The sequence below is a fragment of the Pterocles gutturalis genome, unplaced genomic scaffold (assembly GCF_000699245.1).
Source record: "Pterocles gutturalis isolate BGI_N339 unplaced genomic scaffold, ASM69924v1 scaffold4725, whole genome shotgun sequence".
In the NCBI taxonomy this organism is placed as follows: Eukaryota; Metazoa; Chordata; class Aves; order Pterocliformes; family Pteroclidae; genus Pterocles; species Pterocles gutturalis.
Window position 1 is genome coordinate 42,302 of NW_010145736.1, and position 6,184 is coordinate 48,485.

General features: G+C 40.3%; 1 protein-coding gene across 1 annotated transcript in view; it reads right to left on the reverse strand.

The window, feature by feature from the left end:
• The window catches only part of COL14A1 (collagen, type XIV, alpha 1), a gene marked incomplete at its 5' end in the record, with an annotated part of 54,779 nt that overhangs the window by 3,672 nt on the left and 44,923 nt on the right, over positions 1-6,184 (reverse strand). The gene's annotated exons all lie outside the window — the stretch shown is intronic.

Here is a 6,184-nt window from a genome sequence, read left to right on the forward strand (position 1 = left end):
GAGGTGGTATGCGGAGGCATCGGCCAGTTTCCAGGCTGCACTTCCTGCTGGAAATCTGCCTTTGGACTAGACCAAGGTACAACTATTGTAAGTCAGAAGAATCCTCAGAGCCTCAAAAAGCTGTCTATAAATTACTGTGTGTCCCAGGGAGTCAAATTTTTAATGCACAGCCAATTTTCCTTCAAACATTCACCCACCAAACAGTGGTTCACCATAAGATGGTTCTACGCATAAATGGAGAGAGTTATCATAGGTTATTGCAGAGCCTTGCTTAAGTGCAAGAAAGGCATTTCAGCACAGTCAAAATCTGTACCCTGAATGAAGCCCAATCTAAGAGGTTCGCAGCCACAAAACTCTGATGTTCCACCACGCACAGCCTTTGAGTTGTGGTCCCACATTTGTTCATGGCCCTGAATTTCTGTCATTGGATCTGATCCATGGAGATCACAGATCTAGTAATCCAGAGAAGGTATTACCTTCTCGCAGCTTGCCATCTCCTTCTGCACTGCCGCTATGGCTTCCTATAAAAACACTTTCTATATGCAGTGATCACAATAAGTGGTGTTGAGCTAAAGTAGGTGTCAAAACTACGAATTCCAGACCCTGAGTTTCCATCGGCGACTTGGAAACTCTCATAAAGTCTGTGTTTCATTTGGATGGTTCAAAGACACAAAATCCAGGCTGGTTTGTGGGACTTTCGCCCCATTTTCCAGACCTCCCAGCACTGGTAATTGCTCTCACGGCTTCACAGCTTCCACACTTTCAGAGTCAAAGCCAATACAGAGCACCTTCATAAAAACAAAGTAGAAAGAAAACAGCTGCTACCCTTAATGGTTATATGAGCTATCTATGGGGCTTGTGCAGACTTTTAGACTTCTAGATTATAAAGCATCCAAAAGGTAAGTTTCAGGAATTTTATATCTATAGTCTTTGGTAGCCCTAGCTCCTAAATCTCACTGAAGGTCAGTGGGTCTTAGGTGTTTAAATTACTTGGAATCCTGAAATTTGCCAACATCTTTGCCTGTGGGATTCTTAGCAACATCATAGATAGGATTCCTGCTCCCAGAGACTTTCAAGGCGTGTATGACCCTCCTGTTTGCAATCCAGCATGTGGTTGGCACAGATTGCAGTGTCAGTCAGAACTGCTATTCAGAACCCTTGATAAATTATCACATTGTGTAGCGTGTGTAGGAAGCAGTCCCAGGTTGCAGATACAGGCTCTAACCTACACTTTTATTCTTGGGGGAACCTGCCAAAAAAACATGTAATCTGTGATCAACAACTGAGTTCCACCCATCTTAAAGACACATTTCTCATGCAAACCTCTTGTCCTGCATTCCAGATGCAGTTTCCAGATATATAAAATCTGCTTAGCCCTGAATTGCTTCAAACACCTGGAGAGACTCCTGTGTTGCGATTCACTACTTCTGTTGTGGGGTTTTTAACAAGGGAAATTCCTCTAAATTGTCCCTTACCATCCATGCCCTGTAAGGAAATGCTTGCCATTCGCAAAAGGCAAAGTCTGTATGTGTGGATTGCTTTAATTGTAGGAAGACTGGCCCACAATAACCATCTGGAATCTACACAGATGTTTAGTACAAGGATCATTGCTTATCCTACTCTATGATAACATTAAATTATGACTTCAAAGACAATGGCCACAATGTTTTCAAATCACAGCCTTCCATGCACTCAATTATTATTCTTTACACGCACAAGAGCACACCCCCATATGTGATGGTCACAGGAGAAACTGCAGTAAAAAATTATAAACATGGAACAAATCTACTCAGGCTAAGCATAAAATCTTCTTTCTGGAACATGTTATGAAGCTCTTGCACAGGACAAACCTTCTTTGAAATCACATGGATCTCAAGTTCCTAAAGCAAACATACTGAAGGCCAAGATACAAATTCTGCTTCAGGTTTCTTTTGGTCTGTTTTCCAGTAAAGTTTACCCAAGTGAAAGAGAACATAAACACTGAAGCAAGAATACCCTACTCCTAAGGCAAGATTCACAGGAGTTAAAATCGAGCATTCCATGAGCTCCCCTAACGGACATTCCAGCAAAGTTCTTTAACGAGAGTAAGTTAACAGATTCACAGGCTGCTTGGCCATAGTTAGCAGCTCCCTCCTACAAATGACAGAACATTCTGAATTCACCCATTTCACTTTCAGTCAAGGTCATCTTTGCATTTCGTCAGACCGTAGCTTACAGCGAGTCAGCCAGACAAGACATCACGCTCTGTGTAAGTGACTGCAATTGTTAATCACTGTCAGGGATAAAAGCGTGTATCAGAGTTTGTCATTTGAGTTAGAGTGGCTTCAAATTCTAGTAAGGGTTTTCATATTTGTGCTCTGGACATACTTCAGCAATACCATCAAACTGTCTTTCCCCCTTCACACTAACTACTTACTTTTGTCTTGTCCCCATCCAAAATAAGCAATGGCTTGGGTTCAGCCCCATGGAGATCACAAGCAACTGAAATCAACTCTTTCCAATGGTCTGCTAAAGATAACTCTGATAGCATCAGTTATTAAAAAACAAAACCAAGATCATGAACACATTCTTTAGCAAAGAAAATTAAATCTCCATGGTTTCGGCACAAAAGGAAATCTTACGCATTGCTTATATTTTTTTTTTTGTCTTTAAGAGAATACTGTCCTTTGAGGAGAACTGCATATTGCAATTAAGAAAAATTAAACTGCTACCAAAAATGTCCTCTTTCAAAGATACTCAGTTGTAACCATCATGTATAATAACACAAGGTGATTTTTTTTGTCCAGATTAAACTAGCATTGGAAATAAAAATATTTAATTTACTCAACTGGCAAAAATTCCATTTAATTCCATTGGAATTTTGCCCTCAGAGCTGTAAACATGTGGCCTTCACATGATAACATGTGAAGCCAGAAAGCAAATATGGATGAAGCTGTACTTGAGAATAGTGACTTTCCCAGTGACAGCTTAGGTATTTTTTGTATCCTAATCAGAGTGGGATGGAGTGAGTAGCTGTAAGTTTTATGCATCACTTCAGGACACACCATAAGAGCAGAAGTCTACCCAGTAGTAGAATAACAGCACGTTCACAGCATCTGAAAGCTAGCAGTTCCTCAGCGTAATTTTTACTATGGCTTCCGCATTTTCCCTCAAAGTTAAGAAATCTATCCATGTATTATAAAAATAACTGAAAAAAAAAGAAAAAAACACGCTGAGTCTTTGTTTTTTTTATATTATTTTGCACAAGTCCAACTACTTCCTGAGCACTCAGAAGCCAGACACTAGTTGTTTAAGTCCCAGTTGATAAAACAAACTCAAAATAAAAGATGTTCAAACTAGCTGAAATAAAAATAGAAACCAGTGCTGTGAACTACTTAAAATAAAACAGTGATGAGTGCTGAGAATAATCAGTGTTTAGGGCTGTTTTTTTCCAAACTCCTATATTTATGCAAATATGTAAGAGAGCAAAATTCTAATAAATTATCTGAGATTATGTACTATAGGGGACTGATAAAATAATGTGGCCTCCTTAATCTTGAAATCACCAGTCCAATTCAATTGGCCTGTTGGGGCACCAATAAAATGTCAATATTGATAACAAATATTGAGATTGCCAGAGCTGTTTCTTTTCACTGCATTGGAAAAATACAACAGATAAGACCCACAGTATACAGCTAAAACCATAATCAACTAGGAAAACTAAATAACACATGCCTTAGTGTGATCCTAATCTGCTCGCTTATGTCTACACTGGAAAAAATAGATCTCAGCTGGCAACAGACACGGAGAACTGAATCTGTCAGGAGAATGACTTATCCTTTCTCACTGAGGTGGTCTTTCTTGGAAGGACCAAGCTCAGTGTGTTACTAGTGAGATAATACATCCAGGAAGGGGACGCGCTGGACCTAGAAGTTCAAGTGGAGGTTTCTAGCAAAACTCCAGCACACTGTCTCAGTCCAAACCTCCTTCCAAACCGTCTGATTAACACTTGGCAGAGTGACAAGGTAAACAAGGGAAAAGAACCTATGGCCAGGCAAGTTAGCAGGTCAAGATCTCTCACTGCTGACATTTTCCAGTAGAGCTCTCTTTGGTACATGATTTTTAACCAGTTCCACACGCCACTTTCAGAAGTTCCTCCCTCTCACAGGCTGGGATTGAATGGGTGGTGGGCAGGAGGAGAGGTCTGCCCTCTCCCCACCTTTTCTCTTCCTGCTCTGAAGCACCTCGCCATTCAGCTCAGAGCCAGTAGCAGGATCTTGCAGCAATCCCAACAGGCTGAACTCAGAGAAAAAAGCAACACTCTACTAGATAAACAACAGATCTTTTTCTCCTTTTAGCATCTATTACTTTTTAGTGTGCTCCACAGACACTGCTGTCACTGTTGCAGTGTATTTTCTGTACTTGAAGGCAGAGGTTGACTTTTCAAAGTTGCTGACCTGGCACTGGTTTTGAACATGACATTGACTTCATATACAAGCACAATGCTGATGACATCAGTGAAAAGAAACACATTGTTCATAAAGACTTCCAAGTGGAAGTCTGGCTGGAGATCTTCAGGACAGGACTACCCATTGTGACTTGCTGAACAAGTTAAATACAAACAATGCTTGAGAACACAGCAAGGGATGGGGTACGAGTCTATTTACCCTCCTGGCTGTATTGTCTTGAAACTAAAACCTCTTCCATCCAGAAGCAGAAGAATTTTAGTCTGCTACTTCACTGTATGATATGTAGTTGGGAATCAAGTGAGAACTGGGAATGTGCAAGAACCTTCCAATCAATCTCCACAAGCATGAAGCTGGTAAAAATAGTTTTTACTTGTCACTGCTGCATTATGGGGTTAGTTTGGAGCAATTCCTTGGAAATGGATTATGAAATATCCCAGGGGTCTGTACAACTCAAAAGGTATCTTTCTGCTGAATAAACTGCTACTACATCAAACACACATAATTCTAAAATTTCACTTGCTTCTGAAGAAATTAAATCCTCAAGGACTAATAAATTATTTTTAACCTAGTTTCTGAATGAGCTCTTTCCTCTTCCTTCCAGATTCTGTGCAAGGCTCCAGTTACATGAATGTCCTAAAATCCACTTTCACTCCAAATAAACTAGACAATTATTTTTTCTTTAAGTTTACACAGAGATTCTTGATTCTTAACACAATCTCATCCTAAGCTATAAATACTGTATAACACTCCCAACATTTAGCATAATATTTTAATAAATCTGCAGAGAGCTCTGGATGACTGATTTTAGTTCTTGAAGTATGCTTGATAAGCTTGCTCTCTACCAAGTATGAAACTCCCCACAAGCACTACCTGCCAAAATCAGTACCTTCCAACATCAGTTATCTGTAGAGATAGGAAAAGAATAATATTCTTTTTTCATGTACTTGTACCCTTTCTGTACTCACTCCATCGCCAGTGCTGCTTCCCAGATCTTAATATTATCAGCAGTTGGGCTAACCCACATCATGTTTCATTTAAATGACTATACCTAATCACTCTGTGGGTTCATAGTAGCAAAACGTGGGCCTGGGCTTCCACACAACAAATACAATGGAAAATACATGCTAAATGCTGGAGAGTTTTCCCTTTTCGTAGCCTGGCATTTTGGTTCCTCCATTGGTGACGCCCCAGCAAAATACCCTGTGCGCTTAAACAGTCCCTGACTGAGAAGCCATTTAAAATCCTCTAGTATTAGTATGGAAGCAGCTACCCTGAAATCTGCACTCAGTCTCTGCAAATCATAATTTTTAAAGTCAGTTCCTCACTTGCTGTCTCCCACTCCATCATTCCTCCTTCTTTCTGGACAGTGGCTGGTCTTTGCTCAGCTGGAAAAGGCAGCAGCATGTTTAGTACCCTAAACCTTGCCTCTTTTTTCAAAAAGGTAATAAGAATTACAGTCTTGAGGGGAAGAAAGCATCCCCAGACTCACAGGTTCACTCAAAGACTTTCTTTTCAAAACAGTTCTTTAACTCTGGTCATCGTGGCTACTGTGAACTGGAACTACTAAGCTCCTGAACTGAACAGCCTTCCTAGCAATTCATTTTTAAGTCCCAGTTAGCAGATTTTGTAACAGCAACACCAATTCATTGCTCTTGGATATGACATTTGTCTCTTGGGTTTTTGGTCGTTTCCTCATGTGATGGGTCTTTGTTGTGGTTTAACCCCAGCCGGCAGCT